This window comes from Falco biarmicus, chromosome 1 (assembly GCF_023638135.1).
Source record: "Falco biarmicus isolate bFalBia1 chromosome 1, bFalBia1.pri, whole genome shotgun sequence".
NCBI classification, from domain to species: Eukaryota; Metazoa; Chordata; class Aves; order Falconiformes; family Falconidae; genus Falco; species Falco biarmicus.
The window spans coordinates 22,635,230-22,653,960 of record NC_079288.1 but is presented as its reverse complement, the minus strand read 5'-3'; the positions used below and the strand labels follow the sequence as shown (position 1 = coordinate 22,653,960).

General features: G+C 49.6%; 1 protein-coding gene across 3 annotated transcripts in view; it reads left to right on the top strand.

The window, feature by feature from the left end:
- Positions 1 to 18,731, top strand: part of CAMKK1 (calcium/calmodulin dependent protein kinase kinase 1) — a 107,977-nt gene that overhangs the window by 22,976 nt on the left and 66,270 nt on the right. The window lies entirely within an intron of this gene.

Below are 18,731 nucleotides of genomic sequence, written 5' to 3'. Positions count from 1 at the left end.
TCCCTAGCTCTCCTCTCCCTGCCATGGCTGTCTTCTCCCTAGGGAAGGACTGGCTCTTGTACGTGGGCTGGTGCCTGGTGTGCAGCAGCAGGTCCCTGCTGGGTCCAGGGAGGTGATGCTGGCGCCGGGGCTCCTTTCTCTCCCACGCTGGCTTTGCTTGGGAGAGCAGGGACTGGTAGCCCTACCCTTATAAAAAGGGCCATTAACAGTTTTGTTTTGCTGCAGTATAAATTTCAGCCAGACTCTTCCTCATGTCCCTGTCCCCTTAATTAAAAGCATGTATGTTAAATGCTGTGAGCCCGAGAGGAGTCTCATTGCAAAGTAAACGGAGAGCGTGGGACTTAAGTGAGCCTATTGTTCCTGCTGTACAGGGTTTATGCTAATAACAACAGCGGAGATTGAACCCAATCCCTGATGAGCTTTCCCAGAGTCTGATTAATCTGTTTAACAATGGATCTGGGTTTTTGTTTTGATCTTGTTCATGAGAGTTAGATTTTTGTCCCTTTCAGAGTAGCTGTGGATCATGTAAGCACAGCAGTATTGCTTTGCTAATTGGCATCAGGTTTATCTGTATCTATTATGTTAAGGGTTTGTAAGAGCACCCGTCACCATGGCATCAGAAGGCTTCCTATGCCAAAAATGCTTGATAAAAACATACATATACGTGTGCACACCCTTTTTTGGGGGGGTCTGTTGGAAAGTGCGAAGACATTCTGCTGGAAGATCATGGTTTTGCATAATTGTATTCCCCAAATAGTTAGCTTTGCAAATAGCTCTTGTCTGCTCATGCTGGTATTATGGCTCTGGTCCACATGCCATTGAAGAGAGAGACAACTTTCCAACGAGCTTTGGACCAGACCCTGTACAAGCATAATTTTGCATTTCTGTTGTTTATGGTTCATACTGTGGGGATGGGGATGGTGCCCTAAAATAACAGAGTCAGCGAAAGACCCTGACTCAAAAACTTAACTGTCTAAAGGTCAAGATGCAGCAAGAAGAGGAGAGAAGGCTGGGAAAGCAGGGGAAAGAGTAAAAATTTTTAGCCAGTGAGATTAGTGTCTCCCCAGGGCAGGCCACAAATGCTCTGGCTGGCTCTGACTTTTTGAAAAACAGGCAGCAGTACAGGGAAGCAAGATATTTAAAGTGAAGATGCAGATGTTGAAGGTAACAGGATTTAAAGGCTGTGTGACACAAAATACAATGTGGTGTAGAGCCGGAGGAGCCAAGCTACACAACGTGCACTCAGAGAAATGTTCCACTATTTATAACAAAAGCTTCTTTCTTGATTTCGCCTCTTCTTAAATGCGCTCAGTGATTGCTTTTCACATATGAATGCTTGTAAAAACGGAGCTCCCTAAGCAGACATGAGATGTTTATATGAGTTAATGACTTCGGAGAACTCCGGTTGTTTAAGAAGAGTGGTGATGGAGTTGCCTTGATCGCAGTCAGCAGTCCTCCACGGAGCAGGTACAGTGCTGGTGGCAGGGCAGCGCGGTGGTGGCTGCGCGCACATCCATCCTTGGGCAGCTTTGTCATTACTGACTTTACTGATGTCCTTACTGCAGGGTGGGAGGGAGTCTTCCCGGGGGCTGAGAAATCCACGTGAAGTGTGTAACCTCTCTGGGATTCGTGCTGTCATGGAGCAGAGGGGTGAGTGAAATCTCGCCAGCGATTTCCAGTTGGAGCAGGGTGAAACCCTTAGCCTGAAACCAGGGATTTGTCATGGGTGGGTCTTTATAAAGCATTTTATTCTGTGTGTTTTCCTAGTGCTTCTTTGCTCCCTGCAGTCCCCTTTGAATTCAGCTGCCAGGAGACAGAGCTGCATTAGTGTGTTGCTGGTTACGTCGGGAGCAGACCTGCCTTGCCCACAGGTTGGACGCAGACAGCTGAGCGAGTATTTCCAGGGGTGAGACTGTCCTTACACCTCTGCAGCAGGCTCCTAGAGAAAGGGATTAAGGATAACAGTAAGCTCCTTTCTGCCTCCCTCTCTCTTTCCCCAAGGTACAGCTATTTGTCTGCTGAAGGGACCTGTCTGTCTTTGGGTTTGCTTTTCACTGGTGCCAGAGGTGTAAGCTGGAAGCGCTGCAGCAATGTGCTGGTCTGTAATCCGTGAGCAGCTAGCTTGTGCTGGCTGGGAGAGCTGGAGGTGGCTGGTGAAGTCTTGCTGTCTTGGACAGAGACAGGCACATGGAGCGATTATCCCAACAGGGAGCAGACCTTTCATGACGTTGTAGCTGTAGCAGGAGAGCTGGTAATTACCCTTTATATTGAAGGGTGCCTTTAGTGTGGGAGAGGGGACGTATTTGCATCAGCGTGAAGCGGATTCACAGTGGAGCTGCTGTGCACTCTGCTTGAAGGCCGTTGGGTTTTCCTCCCTCCTGGAGACCTGGTTTGTACATCTGATAGGATTGCCGTGGAGAGCAGTAGATGATGAGGCGCTGGTGGGATCTGAGCTGTTTGCTTACATTTGTGTGCCTGTGTGTCCCTGAAGGTGCGCAAGTGCATGTGCCACCCTGGCAGCTGCTGGGCTGTGGTCACAGCTGAGCTGTCGGGCCCAGGGACCTCTGCCTGAACCCTTCGGAGGTGTGTGTCAACCCACCTGCAGCTTTAGCAGCATGTGCTGTAATGATGCTGAAAAGCGGCTTATCCTTTGCTAATCTTGTACCTGCACCCGCAGGCAGCTGTTATCATGAGCCTGTGTGGAGTTTTTCAGCGCTTTTTTTATCCTTCTCATCAATGCCGGCAGCTTCTGCTTTGTGGTAATTTTGACTTGAGTTGTAACATCCAGGTGTTTCTGGGCTGTTTCTTTGGGTGTAAGCCTCTCTCTCCATCCTCAGGCCAGCAAGTTGCCTGGGATCTCTTCCCTTCTGCTGCCAGAAATGGCTCATTGTCCACGTTAGATGATTTTGGTGGTGAAGCTGAAGCTCTTGGAGGGAAGCAGGGTGTGAAAGGTGGCCGGGAGGCATAGGCAGACATGGACTAATGTTTCAGCTGAGGAAGGTCACTGCCACACTCAAGCACAGCACCTCTGGAGCCAAGGCTGACTATCTTTATGGGATAAAGTCTCGTTATCTGACCTCAGTTTGCAAGAGGATGAGTTGTGGTCACTGAATTTGGCACAAAGGGGTGTAAGGCAACTGTTCACACCTTTAGGCCAGCACAGGTGAATTGCAAATTCACTCCTTGATAAGAAATTGCTATTCTTTTATATTTGTTTGTATAAAGGCAGATGCTCACAGGGCTGACCTGTTAGATAAAAACCCTGGCTGTGTTCTCCTGCGAGTCTGTTGAAATATTCAGAAAACCTAAAAACTGTGGAAATTCAATACCAAGACATTGGTTGTAGTGTGATGCCAGCGGTACAGTGCAGACCAATTTAAATTCTGCAGTTATTCCACTTATGAGTGTATTCATTGTGCTGCGCTGATGGAACATGGAGCAATTAGCAGCCCCACAGAACAGCTGTGCACGGGGCTGTAAAACAGATTGAACAGACTTCTGGGGATGCCCAGGCTGTTTGTTGGGTGCATTACTGCTGCTTTGCTGGTGGCTGCCCCGATGGAGCACGGGGTGCCAGGAGCCTTCGGAGGAGACACCGCACCTGCTGACTGGTGTCCTCACCTGGATTTTAGGAAGAGGGCAGAGGGACATCTGCTGTAGACCTGCTGTTGGATCTTAAGCTAGCAGTTCAAAGGCATCAAGGTATCTGTTGGGGTCTGTAAGAAGGATTTATGGGAATTACACCTGCTCCTCAGTGCTCTATTTCCCTGCCGGTGAATGTATCCCACAGGATGGTTGTGAAGGTGAGTGTGTCTGTTTTGCGAGGTGCTTGTATCCAGAATGGAGAGATATTTAAGAACCGTAAGTGGTTTAACTTAATGCTTTTTCAGCGTCGTATAGGAACTTTTGTGAGAGTAATAGAAGGATGTTGCAAGAGTTTGGCTGCAGTTCTGGCACCTGCCAGCGCAGAGCCCCTGCCCATCCCTGCTGCTGGGAGCAGGGCTTGTGCTTGCATTTGCGGTGTGCAGAGCGGTTGGTGCCAGCGACGTGCACACACTTAACCCACGTGTTAGCCGAGGTTGGAGGCGTTTCCAAAGTTGGTTTTCAAAACACTTTAAATGCAAACTCACGACACGGTTTTCCTCTGCTGTTTCAGCACAGGGTTTCCCAGTGGTGTTCTGTCATCTTAGCGTGACAAGATGAGCGGCAATTACACTGGCATAGGAAATGGGAGCCCCTTCCTGACCTTGGAGTGCTGCTGCATTGACATATAAAATGGTCAAGTGATTTAGGTAGTGAGATGGTTTGGGTATGGTGATGGATTGAATGAGACTTCTAGAGCCAATGTGCTTACTCATCAGATGACTCACGTCTTAGTCACTTCTAGAATAAGTGCTTCTCTTTTTGGGTGCTTCCAGAATGGCATGGGTAGAGAGGAGCTTAAAATTTCCACCTCCCCCTTTGATAATTTTTTAAAAAATTTCTTAAAAAAGAATGATTGTGGGAGGGAAGTCAAATCAAGGCCTTCGGAAAGAACGTGATGGGATGGTGTATCGGACAGAAGAGGAAACAGTTCTATACGACAAGTAAGGTGCATCCCAAAAGCTGAGTCTGAATTCTACAGCGCTGTGAAACTTCAATTAATTTTGCTGTTTGTTTTCTGGTCAGGCAGAGTGATCTCATGCTTCAAACCAGACTTCTCAAGCCTTGTTCTCAGGTTACTTCAGTGAGTCCATGCTGTGGGTAGCTGCGAGTCTGAAGCCTATTCCAAATTCCTGTGCCACCAGCAGTATGTAAAAGCATCCTAGATGGAAGCTGGCCCCTGAAACGATCTCAAGATTGCTGTGCAAATAAACCCCTGCTGTTGTCAACTTTTATTTATATGTAATTATATTTTTCCATTACCAAAATATTGGAGAAGTCGACTTAAACCAGACTGTTTAGAAACGTGCATATGTTTAAGCAAGTGAATAGCATGTCTGGGAACCTGGGAGAGAATGAAAAATTGCCTTGTAATCCACTCTAAGCTTTATATAGCAAATAAACTGTGGAGTGTTTTTTTCTTTCTAATCTCATAGTCATCCTGCAATAAATATAATGTGGGCTGTTCCTGATCTAACAGAGTTCCTGATGAATCAGTTGAGCTTAGAGTGGCACAGTGTGATCTCTGCTGCTTATTTGACCTGTGTGGCTGGGTGGCAGCTGGAGTGGGAGAACCATGCAGGGAGTGACACGGGGTGTTGCTGCTGGCTTAGGCATAGGTTTTGTGAAACTGGATGTGGTTAAACTCCTGCTGGTGCTTCAAGTGTTGAAAATGGGGATGCAGTGGCTGTCAAGAACAGGTCTGTAAGCATGACTCCAGTGCAGGCGTTTTGATTTGTGGCAGGAATGCTGACGGTAGTGTTGCTATAAAGAATGATGGTGATGTTAGGTCTACTCTTACAATGGTGTATTCAATTATAGGAAGAGTACAAAGGCGCGTGAAGGAGCCAGAGGTCGGGAATCAGAAATCTGGGATTCTCTTACCAAGCATTGCTGTGCTAAGTGACTGTGAGCGAGAGTGTCTCTTCCAAACTCCTCTCTGTAAATGTTCTTTCGACCTTTGGTGAATAGGCACCATCTGTCAGACACGGGTAGGTCGTGGCAGGTGACAGATACTATGTAAATGAGAATTTCCCACTGAAATGTATCAGGCTACAATTTCAAAAACAGGAAGCTGAAGAATAGGGTTTTATCGTTAAACTGAACTGGTGAAAGGGAAGTCAAAAATAGTTTTCTTACAAGTGTCCTTTGTCAGGTACTAGAGAATAATTCACAGGCTTGTAGGTTATAAGGTGCCTCTAATTGTCTATACTAGGTCTCCTGGGTCACAAGCCGGGAGGACTTTACAAGCAGTCCCTTTTGGAGAATTCAAGTCCAGAGGAATTTATCACTGCCTTAAGAAGTTTTCCAGCTTTTTGCCTCTTTTAATTACAGAAGAAGTTTCTTTGTGTTCTCTGTTTTAAAATGTAACTACTTTACGAGATTGTTGGTAAACCTCAAAGGCAAAAGAATTATGCTAATACATGATAATAATAAGAAAAGGCAAATGTTAGCGATTTGGTGGTGTTACTGCACAGAAAACCTTCCACATCAGGTTAGTTCGTGGGCTGAGAATGCAGATGAAGCTGCCTCGGAGTGGGTTTGTACTAATGCTCCGTGTTTGGTTGATGATATTGGGTGTTTCTGGGATCCCTTTCCACGTGAGTGTGTGTGTGTGCCTCCCAGATACCAGCAAGCAATTAGGAAAGCACGGGAGATTACCATGCTCCCTGCACCCCCATGTGCATCTCATGGGCTCCGGTGGCCACAGAGGGGACAGCCACGGTGGTTCAGGGATGGAGAGGGACAAAGCAAGAGGAACTGCGTCCAAGTGTGGTGCTGGAGCATCTTCAGCCTATGGTGGGAGCAGCAATTTTTGGAAGACTCAGTCTGAGTGTAGCCCATCTCCCCAACCGGTGAGACCTTCCTACAGCCCTCTGCAACTCCACACTGGATTGTGTCCTCGCTCCCTGTGCTCGTGTGCTGCAGGCAGCTGCAAACTTGCCTGGATGGAACCCAGCCCTGCCTCCGTGGTACATGTGGTGCCCCAGGGCTGGTGGGGAGGGCTGGTACCAGGGCAGTGGAGCTGCGGTGCTTTCTCCTCGTCGCCATGCGGTAGGACGCAGAGCTCAAGGTGGCTGTTTGTGTGTTGCAGCTGGCACGGGTGGAAGGAAGAAAGCTGGGTAGAGGTGGGACCCCCGTCTAAGAGAAGGGATGCAATGGGAATTATTTCTGATGCTTCCTTGACATGAGCCCTGCTAGCCTAAGAAAGAGCTGTAGATGGAAACGTGGATGAAAATGCTGTCATCCTGCTTCCCTCCTGGGAAAGGAGCCCTGGGATGGCTCCGCTGTAACTGGGCAGCTCTTATGTTTAGACACGTGTGAAACACATTCACCCAGACACTCACATATGAGTATTTCCACATTTTTGAAGCTTTGATTTTCAGTGTTGTTCACACTTCAGCACATGAATGTTGGCCCTTCTGATGTCCTGAGACCGTAAAGTTCAAGTATGTGCTTAAGTGTTTTGCTGGAGTAGAGCCGACGTCTCCGTTGCAGAGAGAAGCAGCGTGTTGGGAAACTTGGGGGCTGCATACAGGCTAATTGTTCTGACATGCGTCCTGGAAGGTGCTGAGCACCCTGGCTGGGAGCCAGCAAGGCTTTTAAACACTTGCTTTGCTTATTTTTTTCACATTGTTAGAGTTTCCTCCTTTGATTTCTTTTCCCCTGGCAAGGAGGGAAGGATACCTGAGTAGCCAGAGCAGTGTAATTCATCTGCCAGCAATCCCCTGACCCATACCGAGGGATGCCTCACGGGACAGGGGAGGGCTGGTGGGGGCAGGTAGTGCTACCCATGCCCAAGCCAACTGGCTTCATATTTTCTCTTCTGCATTCTCCTGCTGGGCAGGGATGCATACCAGGCTGCATGAGCAATGCTCAACCTAGATTTGTAAACCGCATCCCATCTTTCCACATGTCTTTGCTATTAAGCTGCACAGATGATATTTCCTCCCTCCCTTTTCCTCTTTGACTGTGTTTGCCTTTCTCTTGCCTTGAAAATTTTGGCGGCGAACTGCCAAATTCAGGTTGGACTTGGAAGTGGCATCGTCTGCAGTGGAGCCCAGGGCAGGGTGGAGAGGAGCCTAAAAATCCTCTGCAAGTTGATGGCTTCTGACTGCTCTCAGGTTTGCCAGGCGTTGTTCTCTGGGCTTGCCCGCTGCGTGCAGGAGGAAGGTGCTACAGCCCTAGTCAGAGACTGGGAAGGAAGCTCTGATTCTGCAAAGAGATGGCTCTGTGAGCGCTGCTGTCGATACCAGCTGTGTCCCCTCTCTGTTCCCTCTGTCCCTATGTCTTCAGCCCAGGCAGCTCCTCCTGCAGCTCAGCATGCCACGCTGGGGCATGTGAAGCAAGACTAAAATCCTGTGTTGCCATCATAAACTGCACCTCCCTCAGCGAGGGACATCTTGCCAGCAGATTTACTTCCCATTCTGCTCCTGTAACTGCTGACTTGGTGGCCAGAAAGACGCCTTTCTCTGCTCCCCTTGCTGCTCTACAGAAGAGACAGCTGTTGGGTGGGTTTGCGTCATTTCTAACACTTCCAAAAGGGTCCGGCTGGTTGAGTACAATGCACAGGAGTTGTCCTGGGCCACAGAGAGCAGGGGGGCTGCTTTGGTGTCCCAGGGTAGGCAGGCACCCCAACGGTGGCTGCTGCTCAGCCCCAGGCTCACTGTGCACCACAGCCGGAATGGCTGGGGTGCAACCAGGGTGCCCCAGGGGGGCATTTTCACATTGCTTTTCCAAGTAAAGCTGCACCTAGAAACTTTTGTTGGCCCTTTGGTGCTGCGAAGGCTTTTTCATGCTCTGACAAATGCTGATGTTATCGCTAGCCTAAATTTTTGGAATAGCACTGCAGTGACTCAAAAGAGCAGCTTTCTCCCCAGCGGCCTTTCCCAGGAGACTGGCTGCATAATCTCCAGTCATTGACCTTGGAGCTTTGAAAAGTGCAGTTTGGCTTAAAGTGCTAAAGCTTAAGGCTTCAAAGGAATTGGGAAGCCTGCTACCCTTTCCATTTCCAGGCAGCATGGGTTACGTGTGCACAGACAGGCGTAATCACAGGGGTGGTTTAGCTGGGTCTGACCCCAGCGGGAGCCGTTGCTTATCCCCGGGAGCCTGTTCCCTCTGTACACAGAGCCTCTCTGCCGCTGCCTTTGATTTTGTGCAGGTCAACTGAGGCAGTGTTTTCCAGTCCTGGGGTTTCTAAAGATGGGAGTTATCCGTGTGGAAATACAGCAAATACTTTGACCTCAGAATCTGAAGTCTGTTTGTCTTTTCCTTACAGCGTTCCCTGCTTTCTGTCCTGCCCTCTCTAGTTCTGTGCTTTGCCTTTTGCCTTGGGGTGCGCAGGCTGGCAGAGCTGTGAAGACCTTCAGCCCATGGGCACTCAGAGATGGGTGCTGGATCGTTTCCCTCGTTAAAACTCTTTGCAGTGATCACCTTGAATAGAAATCTCTACCCGTATTTGAACTGCTGGGAAGAAGAAAGCCCGCTGTGTTCTGTGCTGTACATTTTTATTGTAGATTGCCAATCTTGGAACAGCTGGAAAAGTCTTTCCGGCATTTTAAAAACATCAATTTCACTGCAGCTGGCTTACAGAACGAAGCAACTTGATATATCATCTGAAATACCTTCTGAAAGCTTTTAGCAGCTGAAAGCTTTTTCTTTATCTGGGAGGAAGATAAACCTCTAAGATGGACATGTTTAAATGTGAACTTGTTCTGCCTGGTGGCTTGTTCGGTTTCTCGTGGCTGTTTTTTAAACACAAACTTCAGTGCTGGTCTGCGCTGTGAGATTTGAGGCTGTCAAAGGTATTTGATGCCGTGTTACTTTGCTGTGTTGAGGATTTATATGTGTGCTTTCCCAGACCCCACTTTGCTGCTCCTGAGCTACACCAGCCTTGTTCTGCAGTGATTTGCTTTTCTGTCATTGAATTCTTACATGCAGCAATAGGAAACCTGAGCATCCGTGAGCACCTCAAAGGCAGAGTGAACCGTGGCAGTTGGTACAGAAGGTGCTAAAGGGTCCAGAAGAGGAGGTGGGCAGGACTGAGAAGTTTACTGGTGAATTAAATAAACTGGAGAGGAGGGAAAGTGGCCTGGAAGCATGCAGGCTTGTCTGCTGGGTGCTGAAGTGCCGCTGTGGGCTGAGGCACTGCTGCTGAAGCAGCCTGTCTGCACAACTTCAGGTTGCTTCTTCCCTCCTCCTTAATTTATTTACTAGTGTATATCATGGGCTCCGCTGAGGAAGCAGGATGCTGCTCAGGCTCATGGGGCCCTGCTGCAGAATATATTCCAGAAATTTGGGAATGTGAGTAGGAAAACAGCCGCAGGCTCTGGGCTGAGCTGGCAGCATTCATGGTTGGGAAACCTCTGGGTTCCCTGTGTAGGTTTGGTGCAGAGTGCTGAAAGCAACGCCACTTAACCTGTTTTTTATAAGACTTCTGTAAATTCACCCTGGGAGGAGGAGGAGGGTGGTGTGTCTTCCTCTCTGCTACTCCCCTCTGCAGCTTTTGAGTCTTGATGGGCAGAGGAGGAGCCCTCAGAAGCGTGAGGTTCCAGCCTGTGTGCTGGACATTGGCAGCGATAGGGATGGCCCTGGAGGAAGGCTGGAGGAGGTCAGCTTCACATGTGTAAGTGACTGATGGGAGAAGGCTGGAGGAAAGATGGAAGCAGATTTGTCTCAGTGGTGCCCACTGAACAGACAAGAGGCAATGGGCACAAACTGGAATAGAGAAAACTCCATTTAAAAAAGAAAAAAACCCACTTGTTTCACTTTTTTTTTCTTGTCACTGCATAGCAGGCAGCTGAATGGAGGCTGCCATCCTTGAACAAAATTTCCCTTGGGAAGGGAGCAGGCGGGCTGTTCCTCGTGGTCCATGGAAGGTGGGCGCAGCTGTATGCCATGTGTGGCCCTTGTGGTCCTTGGGGCTTCTGGTCTTTAGTTTCACATGTGCAAGCACCTACCGCAGGCTCCTGGTTGCACTCTGGTGCAGGAGGGACCACATAGCTCCACCAAGGAGCAATCCCAGATGATCAGCCGTTACTTTACGCTTGTTTTTCTATTCTTCAGGGGCACAGGCTGGTGTGTGAGTGCTGGTTTGCCTGGTTGGCAGGCTCCCCTGCTTTTCTGGAGCCTTTGCTGCAGGCTGGGCTTATCAGACTTCAACCCCAGTCCTTACACTAATAGCAGCGGGCAGATGCCCTGTGCTGTGTCTGTTCATGCAGGTCTGTGCATGTGCTCACTGCTGTGCATTGTGGGTGTGGTTCTTTTTCTCTTATATTCTCTTACATTCTCTTTTCTTTCTCTCCATGCCACAAGAGACGCTTTCTGTAGGCTGCTTGCTGGTGCCAAGACATGTCCCGCTTCGCCACGTCACCTTCAAGTGACTGTGCAGCAATTGCAGTGCTTTAGAACCAGGTTTGATTGGAGTGCTCGGTTCTGCTCCCATGAGATCGGAGGGAATTTGGCCGTGGTGGAGGGTTAGACCTTGCCCTTGCAGACTGATCTGCTGTTCAGGTCCTCTTGATTTCTTTGTTTTTGGTTTGTTCATACTGTACTGTCTTCTATGCCAGTTTTGAGGTATCATTACAGATTGGCTCATCTGAGACAATTTGCCTTAGAACAACTGAAAAACCTTTTTTCTTTAACCTGCCGTTTACCTCGCCATGGTGCAGACTTTTGAAAAGTCATTGCAATGAAGACCCTAAATATTAAAGACTGTAATTCTGAAGTAGGTAGTTTGCTCATGAATCAATGGAGTCTGGCCTACTGCCTTCCTTGTTAGTATTTTACAGATACTCTAAGCTTTTCAAACTTCAGGTAATCTGACATATTCTCCGTTATTTTTTTGAAGCACTCCCTCGCCCACTGTTTAAATGCCACCTCCAGCAAGCTGTGCTCCCTGCTGCTGCTGGCCCCTCTCCTGGGAATCATGCTGCCTCTCAGCTCAGCAAGTGACAGCAACCATGATCCTTCTTCCTCCTCTTTCTCCTCCTCCGTCCTCTTTCTCCTCCTCCTCCCTGCTCAGGTTCAGCCCCAGGAGTCTCCTCTCTCCACTGCACAGATTCTGCACTGACCCTGCAAGGAACCTCCCTGTGTGAGTTGATGTTGCCCATGCCCACCTGTGCAACCTCCAGCTCTATCAGTACGTACTCATACATGGGGGTCAGAAGGCTGTTTTCCCACTGGATTATGAAGTTCAGCTTTCCCTGTGCATGGTGCAAGATGTATTTGGGGTATTTCCTGCACTTTTAATGGGTATTGGAAGAGGAGGTTGGGGTAGGTAGGCTCTGAGGTCTGAGTCAGCATCGGCTGAGTGCCAAATGGGAACACGCACAGAGTAGCTTTGGAAATGGGGTTCTCCTGGGTTTTTGCTCTCTTCTGCCATCAAACTGAGTGATTCAGATGTTGTCCAGTCTGTGTATGCATATTAACAAGCTCAATTCCTTCTTACTGCTTTCCCTAGTGTCAGTTGGAGGTAGGGCAGACAATCTGGTATGGCTAGGGACGTGCTGGGATGTCCTCTGCGTGGTCATGTAGCAGGACTGGGCTCGGTGTGTTCTGCCCACGCTGATCTCCTCCATCCTTCATTGCTGCAGTGTCAGGGCTGATGTCAGGCTGGCACAGGGGCTGCAGTCCTTCCCCCACAACACTTTTGCATCCTTTGTCACAAGGGCAGATGGGATTTGTTATAACCTGAGCTCAAGTTGTCTGCAGGGACAGTGTGGATGTGTGGAGCTGGGTGTTGGGATATGCTGGGTTTGTGGGATGTTGCAGAGATGATGAGTTGAGGCGCTTCACATCATTGCTGGAAAAATATGTGGGATATTTGGGCGAAGTGCCTCTCACTGACCACTCCTCATGCTTTCCTGACTGTAACTTGCAAAATAAAACCACTTACGATGCTCATATACTGATAAACAGCTTTAAAAGATTAAAGCAGAGTTGAATATGGTCCATTATCAGGGTCTCATGCCCACAAGTCTTGCTGAGCCTCTGTCTGCTATAAAACATGGGTTTATACCATATAGAATGGTTTGCCTTGGAAGGGACCTTAAAGACCATCCAGTTCCAACTCCACTGCCATGGGCAGGGACCCCTTCCACCAGCCCAGGCTGCTCCCAGCCCTGTCCAGCCTGGCCTTGGGCACTGCCAGGGATGGGGCGTCCATCCAGCTGCTCTGGGCAGCCTGGGCCAGCGCCTCACCACCTGCACAGTGAAGGATTTTCTCCTAATATCTAAAACACAGCAGCCAAACCTGTCATACAAAAGTAGTTTGTAGCCAGGGCTTGAGTACAAAGGAGCACAACTCCTTCGATGTATTGGTGTCATCCTCACCAAAGCTGTGGTTAACATGTGCCAACATAGCTGTACCCAGTCAAAAAATGTTCTGGCAGGGCTCCTGTGTCACCAGCGTGATCTGGAGCCTTTGATGTTAATGTCACTCTCGCTTAGATAGATTTGGCACTCCTCAATGTTTTCTTGTTACAGGAATTTCCTTAAGTAGAAACTTTTTCTTCAGAGTAATTTTTGGTTGATTATTGCTTATATATGCAATTAGCGTAATTGCATCTGATTATGCAGATTTATTTAATCATATAATTAGAACAGGGTGGGATGAAATATAATGCAGTTGGGAAATCTTTTGTAAAACTTCCTGAGCTCGGTACTCAGTGCGCAAGGTGGTTGTTACCTCTTGCACTGTAGGTTGGTAGACTGGCAATGCAGTTCAGCATCCTGGCTAGTTTCAAAACATATTTAAAACATGCTGTTAATAGCTCTTAAAATTGTTTACATGGCCTTCGTGGTGTGAAGGCATGTAACTTTTTATTTTTCATATGGTAATAACAGGAGCACGCTGCTGAGCTCAGCCCCGCTGTCCCACACCTTACGCCCAGGGATTCGAAAGCATCGGACCGGAGCCCTGGATCCTGTCCTCAGCTGGGATCTCTCATGGGGAAGAGAGGGAAAGCAGGACAAGCACGGAGCGGTGCACCTCGGGGTGCTCATCCTCTGTAGCTCAGAGGCTGAACTGGCCATGAAATCCATTTTGAAAACACCCTGCCTTGCTAAGGACTAAGGAGGTGAGAGAGACAGTGCATTTTCCAGATCGTGGTCTGGAGAGGTTTGTTGTTGTTCCGGAAAGCTGGCAGGAGTGTGGGCCTCGACCCGCTTTTCAAATTTCTCATGCCGTGCTCGAATTGCAAAAAAAAAAATAATACTGTTCTTTGTCACTCAGCGGTTACTTTAAAAGCTGTGCTAGGAGCTTCACAGGAGTAATCAAAGCGCCTCGCGTTTATGATCTAATTTTCAGCTGTGGCACAACAGCCAGGCTCACTGCCAAGAAGTGTGGAGAGAAGAAGGGAAAGGACTGAGATGATTGCAGCAGAATCGAGTGATTTCTCAGTGAGACACGATTATCTGTGCTCTGAAACAAGAGCCTCATAAGCCGCAGGATAAAGCAAACATGTGGCATGTGTGCGTAAAGCACAAACAATATATTCTTATTTATTCTTTGGGATGTGTTAACATCTCCTGCTTTGAGTCAGGAATCGGTACAAAAAGTGATTATCATCTTCCCGGCGAGAACAGAGTCCAACTGGCTGGTCTGGTGTGCATCTGTCATGGTGGTCCCTGGGGGGATTTGCTTTCTTTAGGGCTTCACAGAGCTGCAACTTGTTCTTTGCCACTGGGTTTGGGTGCCTTTTGGCCACTGGGTGTCTGAAAGTGCTTTGCAGGGATGCCTGGGAGCCCGTGCGCTTCTCTGGGGCTGGATTGCTGGCAGCAGCAGTGGGAGCGGAGCTGGGGGGCAGGCACCTCACTGGCAGACCCCCTGCTCGGTGTACTGGCGGGGGGCAGAGCTGAGATGAAGGCCAGCACGCTCTGAAGTGAATTGCTGCAGGAAAAAATGAATCCACCGGCTGCTCTCCCACCGCAGCAATGGGACTCATCAGTGGCTGGCTCCTTACACCTGAAGAGCCGTGTGTTGCAGACCAGTTTGTGCTTCTGGCAGCTCAGATGCTGCTCTGGTGTGTGGCTGTGGGGTGTAAGCCCCCCTTAAGCTTCTCCAGACCAAAGGTGTCGGAGGGAGCTGGCTGGGCTCCAGACAGGTGCTTCCCCCATCTCGAAGAAGTTGATGGGGTCAGGGTGGGGTGTGTGGAAATACCTTCCCCGTGTCAGGGCAGCGGACTGATGCTGAGCCACCAGGGCTGTCCTGCAGAGCCAGCTGCAGATCCAGGAGCGTGGGAGAAGCTCCAGGATGGAAATAGTCACGGGCTGTATTTCTTGGGGTGGGGAGAGAGCTCGGGCTTTGGAAGGGACTTGCTGACCTCATATTTCAAAGATGTCATTCGAGGAGCTGTTCAGGACTTGGCAACCCAGCCCAGGACTTGCTGCTTCTCTCCTTAAAGGGAGTTTCTGGTGCCGGCTGACAGCAGTCAGAACAGATTCTTCATTGGGGCAGCGTCTGATGGAAACACACCACAAGCACCAGGTGATACGAGGTGGGGCTGGACGTGCAGCCCAGCTCTGCCCACAGGCAGGGCTGAGCTCCTGGGCAGGGGGCTGACCTGAGCTGAAGGATGCTGGTGATGGAGATGACATCCCCTCCGCAGGCAGCCTGCCCTGGTACATGGCTAGCTGTGCCATTCAGAAAACTGGGGCTGATTCCTGACCTTGCCAGCGTGTATTGAAGTGGCAGAGTAAAGCCTTCTGTGACCTTTGGGACCTCTCTTTGTGGGTCTTGCGTGGTCAAGAGGCACCTAATGGATGTTGCCTTCAGACAGGGTCTCAGTGTGACACCCCTGCTGGTCCCCACGCTGGCACGGAGGGTGCCATCCACAGATGTTTGAAGAAGTCTCCAACTCTGAGCAGCAGCAGAATTGCTGCTTGCATGCTATCCGTGCAAATGCTCGTTACGGCTATTATTCAGCGTGACTTATTTTACTGCAAAGGCACTTGATGCCTCCGCGCAGGGCAGGTATGTCCTCAGGGACAGAAAGGGGAAGTGGGAGGAGGTGGGCTGGGGGCAGCGTCGTCCCTCTTAACTGGGGAACTGCGGCAGAGGAAGCTGCAAAGTCACTTTTCTGGGTAGCCTGTAGCAAAATCGGAAAATGAAACTGGATTTGCAGAAGGCCAGGACCTTTTCACCTCCCCGTCCTTGCTCATAGGAACACTTCTAGTGAGCCAAATGGATGGACCAAGCAGTAAACTAGATATACAATTTTTTATTTTTCAAACAACGCTTTGAAATGCTTTGAGGAGCAAACATAATTGCATTCACTCATCTCCCGCTCCCACGTACAATACAGATTTTTTCTAGAACTGTATTCCTTTCAAAAGGGTGTTTTTTGTACCGTGCTGTGCCCAGTGCCTGTCTGGGAAACCTGTGCAGCAATTTGATAAATCTATTGTGAAAACCACCGTTGAAGTGGCAGTCTGCATGCAGCAGAGGAATAGCTACAGTGAAAAAAGGTAAATAAGATAGGTGTAAGTAAATTAATTTTGCTCATATAAGCTTGTTTGCAGCTTTAGTTCACGTCTGCAGCATAATCCTGGGATCTGCAGCAGGTGTTTGGAGTTGGGGGGGATCAGGCTGGTGACCGCATGAAAAGCATCAGACCCAAAGCTGTGGAGTGCTCACAGAAGGTCGCGGTGGTGTCTCTGTTGTGCTGGGATTTCCCATCACAGCAAGGTGCAGTTGTGTTACAGCCTGCCAAACTGCAAATCCACCATCGATTTTTGCCTCTCAGAAATAAATAGTTGCCTTTTATACTGAGTTTTATGCACAGTAAGACTGATTTGCTTGTTCAGAAACCATTGCTTTCCAATATGCTTCTGGAGGATTTATCAGTGAAAAGAAATCCTTCAGAACAGCAGGACCTGAAACAAAGCCCAGGTCTCAGATGAACAATGATTTTAAGTCTTGCTGGATTTTTTTTTTTAGCATATTTTAGCAGCACTGTATTTGTTGTGATGCTGCACGGGTCTATTTGTTTTGATTGGATGAACTGATTTCTGGGGTTTATCTTCAGTTTATCTATTTAAATGGTCAATTAGCTGAAGATTTATTTTGCAGCCTGAGCTGTGGGTTGGAGCTGTGCAAGCGTGCTTCTGCTTTTGAGAGGGGGACAGCCTGGGGTGCCTGGTCTGGGCAGTGAGGAGCCATGCAGGTGGCTAACCCGAGCATCGCTGTCTGCTGGGACCTGGCGGCTGTTCCCAGCACTCCTGGCTTTTTTTCCCTGTTGGCTGAGCAGTGCCAGGCACCCAAGTGTTCTCCATCCAGGTGGGTGATTTGTGGGCTAAGGTGGGCAGGCGCTGTCCTCCCCTCGCTCCCGTGTGTGGGCAGACCTCACGGCAGGAGCAGGGAAGAAGGCAGGGGAGCTGCGGACCTCAGCTCTGGCTTGATTTTCTTCTTGACGCTCCCCAGGAGCGACATGAGCTCTGACTGTCCAGAAGCTAAAGCTGCTGCAAGGAAAGGCCTGGGGTTTGTTTCTCTGTAGGCAGAAGAGCAAAGCCAGGCTTTTAAGGCAGGGTGGAATCAGAGGTTTCCTCTTAACCCTCGTGCAAGCTGGATTAAATGGTGAAAGCATTTTTACTCCCTTCATTTTAAAGCAGTTTTCCTGATTGAAGGAAACATGCAGGCTGGAGTGCAACCCCCCCAGCAGGCGAGGGCTGACGGTGAGGATGCTGAGTGGGGATGCTTCCCTGGTGCAGAGCAGCCCTGGGAAGCCACAGGGCTGGGGGCTGGTCTGTGCTTCCCAGCGGCCGAGGAGCTGACCTTCACCCAAAGCTGAGCACACAGGCATCTCACAAGGAATAAAAATCCTGGGAAATGTGCTGTTCCCCACAGGCTCTGGAGTGCCAGGAAAGCCTCACCAGAGAGAGCAGGGTGGCCACAAGGCTGCCGGTTGCCCTGACCTGATGCTCCCAGAATCTTTCCAAGTGCAAACCTCGCACGAGCGTTTTGCAAACAGCAGACCCTCTGTGGGCTGCCTGCAAATCTGTTCCAAAGGACGGGATCGTCGCTGAGCCGCTGCAGGGCTGCAGCTGGCTTTCTAGCTTGAAAAAAAAAAAGGGGGGGGGGGGAGCAGGGGGGGTTTAGCTGGGGGGAGGCTTGTGCTGGTTTGCCCGTGGGTTTGCGGGACCACGTGCCTATGTGCTTGGCCGAACCCTGCGCCCCTTCCCTTGCTGCCACGAGCCGCCCCCCGGCGCTTGCCTCCTGGCTCTGAAAGGGATTTGTGCTTTGGGATTGAAGGGTTTAAATATAGTTTTAATAGAAGCTTTTAAAGCTGATCTCACCGTTTCATTACTGTTTTGAGCGAGTGACATTTTCTGTTAATTTGTTTCCAATGAGCCCGCAGAAAAGGCAGGAGGAGGGGGGAAGATGCTACTCAGGTGGGGAAGGAGGCTGTGGGAAGGGATGCGTTAGATCTGGATGTTTCCCTTTCATGACATTGAATGCCCAGCGTGTCCCCCCGGTGACTGGCACGCTACCTAGGGTGAAGCCTCCCATCCAGATCTTTTTTCCTTATGGATATAAAAGATGGCTTGAGCTCGGCTGCTGCGCTTCAGCGGGGGACGTGGGCTGCCGCCTCTCTCTGCGGCAGAGTTCAGCTGTGGCGGGTTTAACTGAGCATTGCTGGGCGGCTTTGAGCCAGGCTCAGCCTCTGCTCCGTGCCCTCGAGGGGTGTCCCCTGGGTTCCCAGGGTGATGCTGGAGGGGACCATTTCAACTCGCTCACCCCCAGCCTTCCTCATGTAAATTAAAGGTAGCTAGCGTGAAAACAGGGCGATGCAAGCATCACCGGGCTTGTGGGGATTGTTATGCACAACCTGCTTTGCATGCAGAAAACCAGAGGCTGCAATATTTCGGAGTGAAGCCTACCCTGGTCCTCACTAGATGCAGTCCAGGATTGCTGGGAATAAAACAAAGTTCTCCCCCGCTGTCCCCAGGAACGGGGCAGAGGGATGAGGTGGTGTGTCCTGCAGCACCACATCTTCAGAGGTGATGAAGGGGGTGACGGCCGTGTGTCGCAGAGGAATATTTTCTAATCTGGACTGTGCTGGGAAGACTGAAATCTGGTTTAAACTGAG